Source organism: Tarenaya hassleriana, unplaced genomic scaffold (genome assembly GCF_000463585.1).
Source record: "Tarenaya hassleriana unplaced genomic scaffold, ASM46358v1 Cleome150, whole genome shotgun sequence".
NCBI lineage: Eukaryota > Viridiplantae > Streptophyta > Magnoliopsida > Brassicales > Cleomaceae > Tarenaya > Tarenaya hassleriana.
The window spans coordinates 138,577-158,021 of NW_010964924.1; the positions used below are offsets into that span (position 1 = coordinate 138,577).

A 19,445-nucleotide genomic window follows, 5' to 3' on the forward strand; every position below is an offset into this window, starting at 1 on the left:
TGTCTGGACCGTCCGGTCTGCAGAATCACATGGTCCGTCCGTTCTCATACGTAGACCGTCCGTTCTACATCCAGAACGGACGGTCCGAGACCCAGACTCCGAGATTTTTCGTTTTCTGATCCGCTTGTGCAATCGTTGCTTAATCTGATCAACTGTGACTCAAATAGACATGATTTATTCTTATGGATGGTCCATAGTGAATGAATGCATGTAACTTAATCGAGATATTAGATATACTTGATTTAGTGGGAGCTCCGGGATTGGGATTACATAATCGAATGGATGGTCTATTCGGATTATGAACAATCGTTGCACAGAAACCGGTTAGATCTAGAAGCTCTATAAGTAAAGCACTTGTCAAGGCCTCGATCGATTCATTCACTATGGACCATCCATAAGAATAAATCATGTCTATATGAGTCACAGTTGATCAGATTAAGCAACGATTGCATAATCGTACCTTGAAAACGAAAAATTTCGGAATCTGGACTTCGGACCGTCCGTTCTGGATACAGAACGGACGTTCCAGGTTTGATAGAAAGATACCCTTGGACCGTCCGGTCTGGCTTACCCAGAACGGACGGTCTAGGGTTCGTCTCCGTGATCAGATCACGTTTTTCGCGTTCTCGGCCCCGTTCAGACCCGAAACTGATCCGAATTCTCCTGTGAACCCAAAATTCGAACTCCTGCACTCTATGCAATATGAAACATGCAATCTACACTAGATTCAATCATCAAACATGCATAGACATCAAAGCAAACATGGATTCAAACAATTCAAATCCTAAAACATGCGTGATCGGGTTCTACAAAATCAAAACAGAGCAACCAGGCTCTGATACCACTGTTGGGAATCCTGGGATCTCATGAGCGAATCCTATTCCTAAGAGATCGATTCTAGGGTTTGCGCAACGGATGTAAAACAAAAATTTAATAAACCCTAGAACCATGCTGCTATTGAAATCGTAGAAACGTTAGAACGCTTACCTCAATCGATCCGGGGCCTGTATCAACTGAAGAATTCGTTCGATCACGAAAGGCAGGAAGATTACCTCGCCCTCTACACGTATCCACACCTCGGGATGGATTCCAACGATTGGAACTTGTCTGCTAGGACCCGAATCTCTATTCGATATGTGCACCGAGAAATCTCGAGACTTAGAACTCGTTTTTGGATCTCCAAAAACTCTCTCTTTTCTGCCAAAAATCGGCTGCTCAAAGTCTGTCTCTAATTAGGGTTCTAATCTCTTTCTTATAAAGTGATTCAACCCTAATTTTGGTTTAATTACGAAAATACCCAGAGCCCAGAACGGACGGTCCAGAAATGCACGTGGATCTCGAATAGAGTTGGTTCGTGATCTTACGAACACCAGTGATGATTCCGGCTGATGATCCTTTTGTATCGCGATATCATATGTCGAACATAAGGCATGGACCAGCCACCTTATCTGATTCGACTGCTTTCTCGCTCATTGAGTTTGACTGTCTGAAATAGACGACGTTCGTCTATAGTGCGGCCACACATTTCTACAGTCTTGCTCACACGAGGGGCCCAGCGATATCTCTCTCTTTTACGAGAGGTACAAATCCCGTCTTGACTATCTACAATCCAGTACATGATTCGTTTCGTACCTGATACACGCCTTTATAATCCTCCTGTTACGCAGGACGTTAGACGTATTCAAAGCACGCAACTCCTCATGTTGGATTCCGTAGATATCTCAGGTCTTAGGATCCAATCATGGAACCGTCATATGAGATTCAAGTCATGACGCTAGTCCATGTGACAATCTCATGCGGGTCATTCCAGTATTCCGTTCTCCAACGAATACCTATGATCGTGATCGTATCCAATACCTATGATCATCTATGTGATCATCAATCACACATCATACTAGTCTTATTATGTCGTTATTCCCATAACGACATAAGACTAGGGAGTTTAGTATCATTCATAATGATACATGGATTTCATAACAGATCTAGCATGCAAGAACATGTAATGAATAAAATACTTTCATAAAACTATAGAAAGTATCAATACATCGAATGTATCGGAACAAAGCTCATAATCAGTACATCATAGAGCACTAAACCAACACCAAACACGTATAGAGTGTGTCCAAGCTCGTTTAAAGTGCATCGAAACATGTTTAGAGTGCATCGAGATATTTTTAGAGTGCGTCAAAACATGTTTCGAGTGCGTCCAGACATGTTTAGAGTGCGTCGAAATATGTTTAGAGTGCAACAAAAGATGTTTAGAATGCGTCGAACCATGTTTAGAGCACGTCGAAACATATTTAGACCACATCTAAACATGCTTAATGTGCGTCGAAACATACTAAGAGTGCATCCAAACATATTTAGAGTGTAAAACATTTTTAGAGTGCGTCGAATCATGTTTAGATTTCGTCTAAAGATGTTTAGAGTGAACCAAAACACATTTAGAGTACGTGCAAACACATTTGGAGTGGATCCAAACATGTTGAGAGTGCTTCAAAACATATTTTGAGTTCGTCGAAACATTTTTAGAGTGCGTCGAAACATGTTTAGAGTGCATCCAATTATACTTAGAATGCATCCAAACATGTTTAGAGTGCGTCTAAATAAGTTTAGAGTGCGTCCAAACAAGTTTAGAGTGCGTCTAAACATGTTTACAGTGTATCGAAATATACTTAGAGAGCATCGAAACATGTTTAGAGTTCGTATAAACACGTTTAGAGTGTGTCCAAACACGTTTAGAATGCGTGCAAACACGTTTAGAATGCGTCCAAACACTTTTAGAGTGTATCCAAACATGTTTAGAGTGCGTCGAAACATGTTTAGAGTGCGTCGAAACATGTTTAGAGTGCAACAAAAGATGTTTAGAATTCGTCAAAACACGTTTAAAATGCATCGAAACATACTTAAAGTGCATCTAAACATGTTTAGAGTGCATCGAAACGTACTTAGAGTGCATCGAAACATGTTTAGAGTGCAACAAAAGATGTTTAGAGTTCGTCAAAACACGATTAGAGCGCGTCGAGACATACTCTTAGTCAAGGTCAAATGGTCTTCCAAGCTTCCACATTTATTACTGATACGAACCCGGATCGACGATTCTTAAAATTAGGCAAAGAAGGATAGTAGATGGATGTTCAAAAACCCACTAACGACACGTGAACCGAACCTAGGACTTGTTCCAGTCACAAGAACGCCCTAAACCCAATCCAGACCCGGCTAGAGAACCTTTGAAACGAGCGAAGACGCCACAAACACCTGGTGGTAAAAGTGTTTGATAAGTCGAAAAGAACACTACCTCAAACCTTACGAAGTTTAGAGTTAGTACTCAAGAACATAAGAAGAAACCTCTCAATTCAATAATCTGAGTTTTACATGATAGATGCTCCCTTTTTATAAGGAAAGAAAACATTGAAAAACTAAGAAAAATAAAAGAGTTTGCTGAAAACAAAGAAGACTAAAAACCATGCAATTGTAATTTCCAAGGTAGTCAAATATGACCACATTTATTGCAAAGAGACCAGAATTTTCGTAACTCCTCTTCTTCATGACTTTTCAAGCATTCTTTTGGACTTATTTTGCTTCATTTGGGCTGATTTGGGCCTCAAGCAGGTTAACCAAGCCATGGGCTTGAGTTTGGGCTGATCCCACTTGATTTTGAAGCCCAAACTCTTCTTGAAGTAGCATTGTAAATGTTTCCTTCAATCTCTTTGCCTTAGCGCGAGTTATGGGACCGTCACTCTTCAATTTCTGTTCCAAGAGCTCCTTTCGATTAGCTTGAGAATCTCCTGCTCCCGTTCTCTTTTCGTCTCTCCCATGCTTTCCGATGTCCTCATCATTCCCTTTCTCTTGAAAGGGATTTGCCCTCAAATCCGAATTATCATCTGCATCAAAACGAGCTAAGTCAGCAACATTAAACGCAGAGCTAATGTTGTACTCACCTGGAAGTTCAATCTTATAGGCATTGTTGTTGATTCGTGCGAGAACTTTGAATGGTCCATCTCCCCTCGGTATAAGCTTGCTCTTACTCTGATTTGGGAACCTTTCCTTGCGCATATGAATCCACATCAAGTCACCTGGCTCAAACGTAACTTCCTTGCGACCTTTGTTTGCTTGCTTAGCGTATTGCTCCGTGCGTTGCTCAATATTCTTGCGTGCCGTTTCATGAATTTGTGTTTACGAAGTCAACCTTGTTCTTTCCATCAAGGTTAGTCATTTCGCTCATCGGCAATGGCGAAAGATCCAATGGTGTTAGTGGATTAAAACCGTAAACGATTTCAAAAGGCGAGTAACGTGTAGCACTATGCACAGATCGATTATATGCAAACTCTACATGCGGTAAACAGTCTTCCCACGTTTTAAGGTTCTTTTTAATTAAAGCACGCAACAACGTAGAAAGAGTCCTATTCACCACTTCCGTTTGTCCATCAATTTGTAGATGACAAGTCGTCGAAAAGAGTAGCTTAGTCCCTAATGCGTGCCGTTTCATGAATTTGTGTTTACGAAGTCAACCTTGTTCTTTCCATCAAGGTTAGTCATTTCGCTCATCGGCAATGGCGAAAGATCCAATGGTGTTAGTGGATTAAAACCGTAAACGATTTCAAAAGGCGAGTAACGCGTAGCACTATGCACAGATCGATTATATGCAAACTCTACATGCGGTAAACAGTCTTCCCACGTTTTAAGGTTCTTTTTAATTAAAGCACGCAACAACGTAGAAAGAGTCCTATTCACCACTTCCGTTTGTCCATCAATTTGTGGATGACAAGTCATCGAAAAGAGTAGCTTAGTCCCTAATTTTCTCCACAGAGTCTTCTAAAAGTAACTTAGGAACTTAGTATCTCTATCCGAAACAATTGTCCTAGGCATGCCATGCAATCGAACAACTTCTCGAAAGAACAAATCAGCAATATGGGATGCATCATCGATTTTATGACAAGGTATGAAATATTCCATTTTCGAAAATCTATCAACTACAACAAACACAGAATCCTTCCCAGTCCTAGTTCTAGGCAGTCCAACAATAAATTCCATTGAAATATCAATCCATGGTGCACTGGGAATCGGTAAAGGAGTATACATACCATTAGGTTGTACTTTGGATTTTGCCTTCTTGCACTTCATGCATCTTCCACACACCCGTTCAACATCTCTCTTCATATTTGGCCAATAGAAATGTTCCTGCAAAGTTGACAAGGTTTTGGCCACTCCAAAATGTCCATGAGACCACCTCCATGAGCCTCTTGAACAAGCAAATCTCGCATAGAACAGTTAGGCACACAAAGTTTGTTCTCACGGAATAAATATCCTTCGAACCGATAATATTTTCCACTTGCAACCTTTTCACATGCCTTGAACACATCTTGGAATTCCTGATCAGATTCGTACAACTCCTTAATATGTTCAAACCCTAGCATTCTCGCATCCAAAGAAGTTAACAACGTGTATCGTCTAGACAATGCATCAGCCACAATGTTTTCCTTACCTTGCTTATGTCGAATAACATAAGGAAACAATTCCGTGAATTCTACCCACTTGGCATGTCTTCGGCTAAACTTGTGTTGTCCCTTTAGGTACTTGAGCGATTCATGATCGGTGCGAATCACGAATTCCTTCGACCACAAGTAGTGTTGCCACGTTTGCAGAGCCCTTACCACTGCATACATCTCTTTGTCATAAGTCGAATAATTCAATTGAGCTTCGTTCAACTTCTCACTGAAGTATGCGACTGGCCTCCCTTCTAGCATCAGCACCGCACCAATTCCTACACCAGAAGCATCACATTCGATCTCAAATATTTTCTCGAAATTAGGTAAAGTCAAGAGTGGAGAGTCGATCAACTTCCCTATTAATGTTTGGAATGCCTGCGCTTCTCCCCCAACTAAACATGTTATCTTTTTTAATCACTTTCGTCAATGGGGCAGCTATGGTGCTGAAGTCTTTGACAAAACGCCGATAAAATCCTGCCAAGCCATGAAAACTTCGGACCTCACTAGCAGACTTAGGAGTCGGCCAACTCTTTATGGCTTCTACCTTTTCCTCGTCGACGTGTATTCCGGTGAACTGACAACAAATCCTAGACAAACAACCTTATCAGTGCAAAAGGTGCATTTCTTAAGATTAGCGTATAATTTTTCGCCTCGCAGTAAGTCAAGAACACAACGTAGATGTTCAACATGTTCTCCTAAACTCTTGCTGTAAACTAAGATATCGTCAAAGTAAACTCTCTTCTCCTTGGAGGAGGATCAGGGGGTGTGCGTTTTCGGTCCCGTACAGGTTCCTCACGCCTTGGAAAGTTGACCCGAATAGGTTCTGGCCTCCTTGGCAATTCCTCTAATCGAGCCAAACGTGCTTGTATATCTTGTAGGATTTGGGCTAATGCATTGTTACTAGGTTCTCCTTCTCCCGACATTCTCACTCCTTGTTTTGTTTTCTCAAGGGTTTGTGAGTAACAATTTCAAAATAGAACAGAAAAATTCAAAACAAAATGAAATAGAAAGAGATGGTGTTACCTCTTCCCCGGTGGAACTTTTTTTTTGTGTTTTCGATTTTCTTCAAAACAAAGGTGAATAATAAACTTAAATCAAATAGAACAGGGATAGAATTACCTCACGGTGGTCCTTGAACCGGGCTTTGATACCAAAAAATGATACACGCACGGAGGAAGGTTTGTTCGTTCGGTATTGATAGTGACGAAGAGGGTCGTAGATGGGTCCGAAAAGATTAATCTCAGGCCTAAAGCACTCGATCTTTGTTTTCGGATTGAATAGGAGATGGTATGGAATGGAATAGGTGACACCACCAAGGGGTATGACTGTCCCTTTGATATCGTCAGAATACCTCGACAAATGAATGGGAATCTCACTCAAACACTTGCGAGAACTTGGTTGAATGCTTCGGTATCTCACCTAGGCTACCCAAGAATATGAACAAACAAAAATGCACTTTATTTCTGGTTAAATTCTGCAGAAGAAGTCGAAATACACTAGCCTTTTATAGGCAAAAAGAAACAATCAAGAAAAGGAAGGAAAGTGACACATAGGCGACATTGTTTGGCAAGTAATTCCACCTAGACTAACAGCTATAAATAAAAAAAGGAAACAAGATGATCTTCTTTTGAATAATTAGGCAACAGCAAGGAGAAGATTGGGGAAGAGATCTGATCATATTCCCATGTCACACTCCTTGCCAAAACCGGGTTGATGATGTGGCTCCGAGTTGCCTAATTTGCTTCAATCGAATCCCTTGAATTTGTGGCAGCATTTGTGGTGAACGACTTGCCTTATTTAGAGAGTAGAATCCTTCTTGATTTCGTCCAGATTGTGTCTCCAAAGGCCAGCCCCATATAGGGAAAGTTTGAGGTTGAATTAATGCCAACAATGCCTCTTTATTGAATGAAAGAGATGTCGAACTTCTTCAAGTGTTTCGATGCAGCGGGATTCACGTGTTTGCTCAGGTCTTCCGCCACATCTTCTGATGTTTCTAGATGAATCAGCTGGTGGACAACAAGAGCTCAAAAACGAGCAAGCTCTTGTTGTTTCTTCGGTAGGTTTCGAATGACTCCAATGTTGCTTCGGTTCTTGGAGTGTCTTCAAGTGTTTTGGATATGAACTTGTTGATATTTGAGTGTAGACTTCGTGCTTTCTCCTGTGAGAGTGGTGGATTGGAAATGGTCAGAAGAATGGCCTCGGAGATTGTTGTTCCTTGTTCAGCTCCGACTGCGACTCCTAGATCGTCCATGGTCTGATCATCCGTCTGTTCTTTATTCAAAGCATCTAAGTCGATGTTCTTATAAATTGATGAACAGTGCTTAGAAAGTTCATTGGGAGATTTGTTGTTGTTTATTTTGAAGACATCTTGTTATACAGCAAATCGACTATCGACCATGTAAATCATCTTAAGGTTGTCTTAGATGTTCTCAGAGAGGAGAAACTCTTTGCGAATCTTAAGAAATGCATGTTTTGTACTACCAAGCTTGTGTTCCTAGGATTCGTCGTGAGTGAACGGGCATACAGTGTTGAAGTAGGAAAATGAATATATAATGGGAACTAAGCTGCTGTTTTCTACAACTTGTCACCCACAGACTGATGGCCAGACTGAGGTAGTTAATAGAACACTGTCCACGTTGCTTAGGGCATTGATTAGCAAGAATCTTAAAACGTGGGAGAACTGTTTACCTCATGTAGAATTTGCATATAATCGATCTGTGCATAGTGCTACTCGTTATTCTCCGTTTGAAATCGTGTATGGATTTAATCCGACGACTCCATTGGATTTAAGTCCATTACCTTTGTCTGAACAAACTAACCTTGATGGTAAGAAAAGGCCAAGTTTGTGAAGCAGACACATGAGAAGGCGAGGAAGAACATCGAGAGACGGACCGAACAATACATCAAGCAAGCCAACAAGGGGCGTAGAGAGGTCATATTCAAACCTGGCGACTTGGTGTGGGTTCACATGCGGAAGGAGCGGTTCCCTAGTCAAAGGAAGTCGAAGCTCATGCCGAGAGGCGAAGGACTTTTTCGGGCTCTTGAACGGATTAACAACAATGCCTACAATTGAACTTCTAGGTGAGTATGGCATTAGCCCTACTTTTAATGTGGCTGATCTATCTCCTTTTGATGCAGATGACGAATATGATTTGAGGGCAAATCCTTTTGAAGAGGAAGGGAATGATGAGGACATCACTAGGACACAAGACCGACCACATTCAAATGTCCAAGAGGAACTTCAAGTGCAAGGGCCATTGACTCGAGATAGGGTGAAGAGACTACAACCGGCTTTCATGCGTATGATTCAAGAGGAATTCAGAAATGGGCTAATAAAAAATATCAGTGGCCCAAACATCACTCCAAGTCCAACCAACAACAAAGGCCCAACTTTCAAGCCCATGAATTTGATAAGACTTCTTGAAACCCCAAAAGAGGAGATGATGTAAGTGTGACACCGAAATGACTCAACATCTACTATTCTCTAATCAATTTGCCAAAGTCAAAAGTGGAGGCAATCAATGGTCAAAAGCTTCAATCAAGAGTCAAAAGCTTCAATCAAAATCCTCTTTGTTCAAATTTATCATGATTATGTTTTTTTTCTTTATTCAAATTTCTCATTATTATGTTCCCTTTTTAAGCCTATGTAAGGCACCCAAATTCTCATTTGTAAGACACCTTATCTTTTAATCAAATTTGAGAGTTTTCTCCTTGAAGTTCCTCTGAGATTTAAATCTCGAACTCCAATCGATTCATTGGTGTTCTTCGGCTTATCAAGCATTAATCCGCAAGTGCTTGTGGCGCCTTCGCTATTGGCTAGATTTCCTAAGTCGAGTTTAAAAAGGATTAGAGACGGCCTATTCCAGGTTTGGGTTCTAGTTTTTGTTACAAGTTACTTAGGGGTTTTAGAAACAAAACCCACCGCCTAGTTTATCATATAAGAACTTGGATCCGGTGCGTATCATGTTGGCCCTTCAAGTGCTTCAACGATTCGTGATCAGTGTGAATCACAAATTCCTTGGGCCACAAGTAATGTTGCCATGTTTGCAAAGCTTGGACCAATGCATAGAGCTCCTTGTCATATGTTGGATAGTTCAACGTTGCTCCACTCAATTTCTCACTGAAATATGCGATTGGTCATCCTTCCTGCATCAAAACAGCACCAATTCCCTCTCCTGAAGCATCGCATTCTATTTCAAATGTTTTTGAAAAGTTAGGCAATGATAACAAGGGAGCATTGATCAACTTATCTTTGAGAAGTTGGAATGCTTTCTCTTGAGATTCACCCCATTGAAATCCCACGTTTTTTCTTGATAACTTCGGTCAATGGTGCTGCAATTGTGCTGATGTCTCTCACGAATCTCCTATAGAAACTAGCAAGTCCATGAAAACTTCGAACTTCACCGACACTTCTAGGACTTGGCCATTCATCGACTTGAATTCCTTGTGCACTTACAACAAAGCCTAGAAACACGAGTCTATCGGTGCAGAATGAACACTTCTTCAAGTTAGCAAATAACTTTTCGTTTCGTAGAACATCCAAAACAAGTTTCAAATGCTCAACATGCTCTTCCAAGTTCTTGCTATAAATGAGGATGTCATCAAAGCAGACAACAACAAATTTTCCAATGAAAGCTCGCAAAACATGATTCATCAATCGCATAAAAGTGCTTGGTGCATTAGTTAAACCAAATGGCATTACTAACCACTCATACAAACCATGTTTTGTTTTGAAAGCTGTTTTCCATTCATCGCCCTCTCTCATCCTTATTTGATGGTACCCACTCTTGAGATCAATTTTAGAAGATATGCAAGATCCATGCAATTCATCTAGCATATCATCTAAACGAGGAATAGGATGGCGATACTTTACCGTAATGTTTTTGATAACACGACAATCAACACATTCTCCATGTCCCATCCTTCTTGGGCAGAAGTAGGACCGGAACAACACAGGGGCTCATGCTTTCTCTGACGTACCCCTTTTCCATCAGCTCGCCAACTTGCCGTTGAAGTTCTTTTGTCTCATCTGGGTTACTTCTATAGGCAGGCCAGTTCGGAATGGTTGCTCCTGGCACAAAATCAATCTGATGTCCAATCCCTCAAATAGATGGTAAACCAGGTGGTATGTCATCGGGAAAAACATCTTCAAACTCCTACAAAAGTGAAGTAACAGAACTAGATAACAATGGGTCAAGCTCGTTAGTGTTCAAAAGAGCCTCTTTGTACAAGAGTACAATCATGGGCTGGTTGGAAAATAACGCTCTTTTTATATCACTCGCTCTTCCAAAGAAGTTCGTGTGTTTCCTCTCAGATTCTTTTGGCTCTCGTTGTGTCTCACTCACACTCTTTTTTATGTGGTCACTCACTTTCTCGCTCTTTTTGTGGTGTTTGCACTCATCCTCACAAACTCGCTTCTCTCGTTTTTGTAACTTCACCTGATCTTCATACACCTCTTTTGGAGTCAGCGGTGCAAGAGTAAATGTTTTCTTGTTGTACTCCACAGTGTACTTGTTGGCATAGCCATCATGTTTCACGCGACGATCAAATTGCCATGGTCTCCCCAATAACACATGACCAGCTTGCATTGGTACAACGTCGCATAACACCTCATCTTCATATCTACCGATGGGGAAAGAAACTAGCACTTGCTTAGTCACTCTTACCTCCCCACTATCATTCAACCACTGCAGCTTGTATGGTTTTGGATGCTTCATAGTAGGTAAATTTAACTTCTCCACCAAGGTAGTGCTAGCAACATTAGTACAACTCCCGCTGTCAATAATCACGCTACATACCTTGCTTTGGATAAGGCATCTAGTATGAAATATGTTCTCCCGTTGTACCACTTCTTCTTCTTCTTTGGCTTGCATGTTCAAAGCCCCCCTTGTGACCAACAACTCTCCTTGAACAGCAAGCTCATCTTCACTATCACCATTCAAGGGTGCCCTCAAATCCTTATCGGACTCATCTTCTGTCTCCATTTCTCCGTCATCTCTTAGGATCATGGTCCTCCGGTTGGGACATTCATTTGTATAATGACCCCTGCCTTGACATTTGAAGCATTTAATTTCTCGATTACGTGAGGTATGAGACTCTTGTTTACCTCATTTTCAAAGTTTGAGGTGGATGGCTTTGATTCTTGCTTATATTTAGGGGTTGACTTCTCCTCCTTTGTATAACTTGGTTCCATGCTAGATGATCCCGCACCATACGTCAAGCGTGTATGACCCCTCCTTTTGAGCTGACGCTCACATTTTATTGCCAAATGCAACAAATCTTCGACTTCCACGTAATGTTGCAATTCTACTTTGTCTTGGATATCTTGATTCAATCCACCAAGAAATCGCTGCAAAGTTGCTTCTATATCCTCCTCGACATTCGCCCTTATCATGAGCATTTCCATCTCTTTGAAGTATTCCTCCACACTTCGATTACCTTGCACCAACTTCCGTAATCTTTGATGAATATCATGATGGAAATGGTTAGGGACAAACCTTTTCCTCATAACAGCCTTCATTTCATCCCATGTTTGAATAGGATGTTCACCATTCCTCCTCCTAGTAACTGTCAACTGATCCTACCAAACAAGAGAGTAATCACGAAATTCAGAGGCTGCCATTTTTTACTTTTTTCAACTCAGAATAATGGTGACATTCGAACACCATTTCTATTTTTCTTTCCCACTCGAGGTATGTCTCCGGATCTTTTCGTCCTTGAAATGATGGTATCTTCATTTTGATACTCCCCAAGTCATCATCAATGTGACACCCGTAACCCGTGTACAGTATACGGGCTGTGCCACATAGACGATATAAAATAAAATAATAAGTCGCGGAAGCAAAATCACGAAATCCAAAAACATTTTTAATCAAACCAGAGTAAACAGCGGAAAATACAACAGGCGATCAGTATCGCAAAATAACACATGTCCGAATAGTTATAATTAACCGTACAAAATGCGGGAAATACAAGTCCCGTAACCCAAAATGTAAATCCCGTACATGATGTTGTCTCTCTCAGGTCATCGTCTGCCGGGTGCGCTAGGCGTAATCCTCATGATCTCAAAAATGTAAACCACGAGGGCTAAGCACAACTGCTTAGTGAGTAGCCCGGGTTGAACCCGGTAAACCCGTTCTCAGCGAGAACGGTGTTAATTCGATAATTCACAACCAACAAACAACAATGATATCCATGCATAACCACATCACATCAGTCACAAATATGTCAAACACAATCATACCCATATGACATCGCATCATAGGGTTAGCCAAAGATCCTAGTCATATCGACATGACTAGAAGCGTCTCACACACGCCCGTCACTCGCGTGACGTTGGCCATCGCATCACATGCGACTACGCGCGTCTTCTGCGCCTGTCACTCGCGTGACCTCCGATGTCAAGTCCATGACACAACAGAAATACAAACATACCCGTATGGAGTCCACCATAGGGTCCATCCATAACCCTAGTCAAGTCCATGACTAGGGGCGTCTCACACGCCCGTCAAGTCCATGATGTTGGCCGTGTCAAGTCCATGACACAATAAACACAACACCCGTATGGAGTCCACCATAGGGTTCTGCCATAGCCCTAATCAAGTCCATGACTAGGGGCGTCTCGCACGTCCGTTTAGTCTATGACGTTGGCCGTCGTGTCGCACACGACTATATCACAAACACAATCATGCTGCACTCATCGCACGAGTGAGCTACAAACATGACAATCAACGTGCATATCTTCCCAATACAATCACGCGTATCGCGGTATTCGGCCCCGACTGAGATACCGGTTAATGCCATGCAAACTACCCAGAATAATCACACAACGAGTCACTCTCATCGTTAGATCACACATCTCACCGCGCGTAACTAATCGAAGATTTGCCGAAGGGTGGGTTTGTATCCTGGGTCGGTCGATCCTTGCATCTCTATTCCTTTTCCGGGATCATTCGGTCCATTTTCATCGTAATTCGGGTCTAAACTGATAGGTCCACGTCTTCTGGTTCATCCCGAGTCATTTTCTTCTAATTCTGGCCTAGACCGGTCGGTCCAGGGCCTGGACCGGTCGGTCTAGGTGTTCCGTGCCATTGGTCTGATTTTTGGTCTGGACCGGTCGGTCCGGGTCCAGACCGGTCGGTCTAGAGGCTGGGCGAAGAACAGATCGCGATTTCGCGATTTCCAGATTTTTGTCCAACTTCAATCGACCATATCTCACTCGTTTCTTAACCAAATTTAGTGCCGTTTGTTATTAAATGTTCGTTAAAACGTCCTCTACCTAATCCAATCAACAAATCATCGAAATAACACAATAGCACGCTCAGAACGAGCTAACACAGATGGAACTCGAGCCACTCACCTCTGTTTCGGCTGAGATCTGGTTTTGGCCGGATTTGTTGCCGTTTTCCGGTCTGTTTCTCACCGGAAACCTCTTCTAGACACTCTAGGGATGTCTCCCTTCGTGTTCCCGAGCTTCCCTTGCGTCGATTCTCCCTGGTTTTCACCCCTTCCTCTCTGTTTCTCCTCTCCCTCTCTTTTCTCTGATTTTTCCGAAAATGGTGCAAGGCTGAGCTTCTGCTCAGTTTATGGAGCGAGAGGAAACCCGTTTGGGCCCAAGCCCAGGCCCACCTTCGAGCTTGCAACATTCTGACAGAGTTGGGCGGTGATTTGACGTGTTACGGGGCCCAGAGTGGAGAGAAAAGTCGGCCTGAAGGTTGCAAGTTGGCCAGTTGCGTTCGCTGTTCTCCAGACCGTCCGGTCTGGACCAGTTTTCTGGTTTTTCTTTGCGTGTTCAGTCCGTTCGGTCTGACCCTCGGTCTGCCTCTGGACCGGTCGGTCCACACCCTAGATTTTCGGTCGGTCTAGGCAACTTTTTCAACAATTCTCCATCTTTTTCTCGTCTCTTTGTACGTGGTGTTTTCTCGTTCCTTTTTCCCGTTATTGTATATTCCCGTTTTGATGATAACGCGATGTTTCTATTTAATTATTTATTCTCGTAAATAATTAAATATTCGAATCGGGTTTCAGGGTATTACAAATCCTCCCCCCTTAAAAAGAATTCGTCCTCGAATTCTAAATCGCGCGATATTATCAAAACTTCCCGACAATCGGTATCATCACCAAAATATATCCATCTCATCACATCATCTGAATAAAAAGTCTGACACAAATCACAACGTCATACATAAGGGTTCGTGCAACGCTCAAGTAAACAGATGAGGATAAGTACTACGCATCTCTGCCTCGGGTTCCCAGGTCATGTCTGAGACCCCTTGGCTCCGCCACAAGACCTTCACGAGTGGCACCTCCTCGGGTTCCCAGGTCATGTCGAAAACGCGTAGCCTCCGTAAACTCCAACTCCTGTGGCTGTAGTACGTGAGAAGGGTCCGCTACGTACCTCCGCAGCATCGAAACGTGGAACACGTCATGGACGTTGCCCAACTCCGGGGGCAATCAAGACGGTATGCAACAGCTCCCACTCTCGCGACCACGGGGTAAGGTCCGATGTATCGCGGCTTCAGCTTTCCGCTATGCCCGAACCTCGCATGACCCTGCATCGCCTGTCTCGGAGAAAGGCATAATCTCCGACCTCAAGCGCGAAGTTTCGTCTTCGCTGATCGGCATACGACTTCTACCGATCCTGCGCCGTCTTCAGATGGGCGTGAATCCTCCGTATCACCTCGTGGTCTCCTCCACGATCTCTGGCCCGAACTCTCGGTGCTCGCCGATCTCCGTCCAGCATAACGATGTCTTGCACGGTCGCCCGTACAAGGCCTCGTATGGAGATACTCCGATACTCGTGTGGTGACTGTTGTTGTACGCAAACTCGCACAACGTCATGTACTTGTCCCACAGAGCTCCCCACTCCAGGATACAAGCTCTGAGCATGTCCTCCAAAGTCTGTATAGTCCGCTCCGGCTGACCGTCTGTCTGAGGATGATATGCCGTACTCATCTTGAGCTTCGTCCACAGTGCCTCCTGAATCGCCTTCCACAAACGGGATGTAAATCAGGCGTCTCTAACCGATATGATCTCGTTCGGAACTCCATGAAGACATACGATCTCATCAATGTAAATTTGCGCCGACCACCCGATTGGATACTCCTGACGGATAGGAATGAAATGGGCGGATTTGGTTAGTCGATCCACGACTACCCAAATGGCGTTCTTCTTGCTCGGCGTGAGGGGTAATCCGACCACGAAATCCATGGCAATCGAATCCCACTTCCACTCTGGAATCTCCAACGGTTGTAGCTTGCCCCCCGGCATATGTCGCTCTGCCTTTACTTGCTGACAAGTGAGGCACCTCGCTACGTAATCCGCTACATCTCTCTTGACCCTTGGCCAAGTATACCACTGGCGTAGACCCTGATACATCTTGCTCGCCCCCGGATGTATCGCCAATCTCGACTGGTGTGCCTCAGATAGAATCTCCTGTCTCAGCTCTGCGTCGTCAGGCACACATAGTCGGTTCTCCAGCCGTAGCGCTCCCTGCTCATCGATACGATAGCCCTTGAGGCTATATTCCTTGATATGATGGATCGCCCGGGCGAGTAAAGGATCGCCGCTCTATCAGAGTCGGTGTCGACTCCTCGAGTGTCAGCGAGAGATGCCCCAACATCGCTGTCAACTCAGCGGCGTTGTTGCGAGATGAGGTGACAATGCGTATGGCCGCTAAGATCTTCTTCATACTAAGAGCGTCGGCCACTACGTTAGCTTTCCCCGGATGATAGGCTATCTCCAGATCATAATCTGCAATAAACTCCAACCACCTTCGCTGTCTCAGATTCAGATCCTTCTGAGATATCACATAGGTCAAGCTCTTATGGTCCGTGTTGAGCTTAACCTTCTCCCCGTACAGATACGATCTCCAAATCTTCAGCGCGTGAACTACTGCTGCTAACTCCATGTCGTGAGTCGGGTAGTTCTCCTCATGCTTCTTCAGCTGCCTCGACGCATAAGCGATTACGTGTCCCTCCTGCATCAACACGCAACCGAGTCCGTGTTTGGACGCGTCAGTGTATACCTCATAGAGCATACCCGGTCGTGGCAGTGCCAGGATCGGTGTTGATGTCAACCTCTGCTTCAACTCTCTGAAGCTCTCCTCGCACTCGGTCGTCCAGTCAAACCTGACGTTCTTCCCCGTCAGCTTCGTCAAAGGCCGAGCTATCTTGGCGAACCCCCAACGAATCGCCGATAATAGCCAGCTAGTCCCAGAAAACTCCTGACTTCCGTCGCAGAAGTCGGAGACTGCCACTCCATGACGGCCTCGATCTTGGCTAGATCGACCTGAATACCCCGGGCTGATACCACATGTCCCAGGAACCCAATCTCCTGTAGCCAAAAGCTGCACTTGCTGAACTTCGCGTACAGCCGGTTCTCTCTCAGCCTCCACAATATCTTCGGCAGATGCTCCTCATGCGTCTGAGATCCGGTGAGTAGATGAGAAGGTCATCGATGAAGATGATGACAAACTCATCTAGATAGTCCATGAACACGCGGTTCATAAGCTGCATGAAAACCGCAGGCGCGTTCGTGAGCCCGAAAGGCATAACCACGAACTCAAAGTGTCCATTTCTCGTCCGGAACGCCGTCTTCTGCACGTCATCCTCCTTGACCCGAATCTGATGATATCCGGATCGCAAATCTAACTTCGAGAACCACTGGGCTCCCTATAGCTGGTCCAGTAACTCATCAATCCTCGGTAACGGGTACCGATTCTTGATGGTTACCTAGTTGAGCCCCCGGTAATCAATGCATAATCGCATACTCCCGTCCTTCTTCTTCACGAAGAGTACTGGTGCTCCCCACGGTGAAACGCTAAGGCGGATGAAACCCTGTTCCACTAACTCATTCAGCTGTTTCTTCAGCTTGGCCATCTCCGTAGGTGCCATCCGGTACGGAGCCTTGGAAATAGGCTCAGTACCCGGTAGCACGTCTATGCCGAAGTCAACCTCTCGACTAGGTGGTAATCCCGGCAGGTCATCGAGAAATACATCTGGGAATTCCCGGGCAACCGGCGTATCCTCCAGTGTCCTCTCTGACTTCTGTGTAGCCGTAATAACTACCAGGAAAGCCTCGTTGCCCTTCCTGATCATCTTCTCGGCTTTCAGTACTGAGATGATCAGGTCCGCTGCTGGCGCTCCTCTACTCCTGAACTCGAACCCTCCGAAATCGTCCGCAAACCAGATCGTCCTCTTCCGACAATCAATGTAGGCCCGATATCTCATCAGCCAATCCATACCCAATATAATGTCGAATCCCCCGATGGGTACCACGATGAAATCTGCGGCTAATAGGCGACCGCAAACCTCGAGGGGCACCCCTCGCAGGATCCCGTGCACTGCTAACGTCTCTCCCGAGGGTATACGCACGGTGAAATCGCTTCTCGGTTCGATCCCCCTGTCTCTAGTCACACTGCTACCTCCGCACTCATGAAACTATGGGTTGCCCCGGTATCGAATAGTGTGTAACATGCAACCCCATAGATGTATAGAGTACCTGCGATCGCGGCAGCCTCAGCTCCATCAGGGTGAGCCTCCTCCTCTTCCTCCTCCTGGATCTCCTGCTCGGCACTGAGAGCGTAAACTCTCGGGGCAGCTCCAGTCGTCGCTGGGGGTCGGGGCGGTCGGTCCACCTGGCCCGGTGGTCGCGGTGGTCTCGGTGCAATGGCCGGTAGTCCCGTAGGCCTCGTCGGACAACGTGATGCAATGTGTCCGGGCTGGTCGCAACGATAACATACCACTGGTCCCCTCGCCGCCAGTGGTGGTGGTGCACGAACAGCCGGCGCCTTGCCCTTGTCACGCGGATCGCTGGTCCGGATGTTCTTCCCCGATGAACACGTGCCGAAGCATTTCCTGAAAGGGCTACTCTCACGAGTCTTCCCTTCCTTCTTCTCCCGCTCTCCACGCTCCACCTTCTCCAGCTGTGAAATGTATCGACTTAGCGTCGGGGACTCCTGGATCTCGATCTTCCTCCGCAGATAAGGTCGGAGTCCAGCAATGAACTTCTGGATCCTCGACGCCTCGGTGGGTACCAGATGCCCTTCGTACATCAGTAGGCGGGTGAACTTCGCCTCGTACTCACTGACCGTCATGTCTCCCTGCTGCAACATGAGGAACTCGGTCAGGCGGTACTCATGGTCCTGCCTCCGGAAGTACTTCGCCTCGAACTCCTGTCGGAACTCCTCCCAGGTGAAACGGTGTCCCGCTGGTGCCTCCTGCACCACCTTCGGCCACCAATGTCGGGCCTGGTCCGACAGGTGATGGCTCGCAATCATAGCCCGGTACTGGTACGGGCACTGCAGATACTCCAAGTCCTGAGCGATCTGGGTGAGCCACTCCTCCGCAGCTTCCGGTCTCACCGATCCCTCGAACCGCGGGGTATGCATCGCCCACAACTCCTTCACGATGGGGAGGTATCCCGCCATCGCAGCATGTATCGGCGGCTGGTGAAAGTCCTCCTCTCATGATCATACGATATGAGAACCATGTATGAAACGATGTATTTATTTGATGAATACATTATTTATTTATTATTTATTTTGCATATTTGATAAATAATGATTATCCATGGATCGTAATGTACGATCCTGTCTCCCGGGTTAGGCTGTGGAGCCTGATCGGGAATGTCGTCAGCGCTCACTGCAAGCCTAGCACGTCGTGGCGCCATTTCACTGCACCACATTAAGATAGTTTAGCAACTGATGACCGATACTGCATCATCAATGTACGGACCTCGGACAAGAGAATTTTCTTCGGACATGGTTTGAAAACATTTTGCGTAGAAAACCGTTGGGTAATGAGCACGATTCCTTCCCGAGGAAAGAACGTGGCTCTGATACCAAAAGTTGTGACACCCGTAACCCGTGTACAGTATACGGGCTGTGCCACATGGACGATATACAATAAAATAATAATTTGCGGAAGCAAAAATACGAAATCCAAAAACATTTTT

At 44.9% G+C, this 19,445-nt stretch overlaps 1 pseudogene; it reads right to left on the reverse strand.

The window, feature by feature from the left end:
* The window catches only part of LOC109116502, a 52,688-nt pseudogene extending 40,414 nt beyond the window's left edge, over positions 1 to 12,274 (reverse strand).
* Positions 12,275 to 19,445: the final 7,171 nt, after the last annotated feature.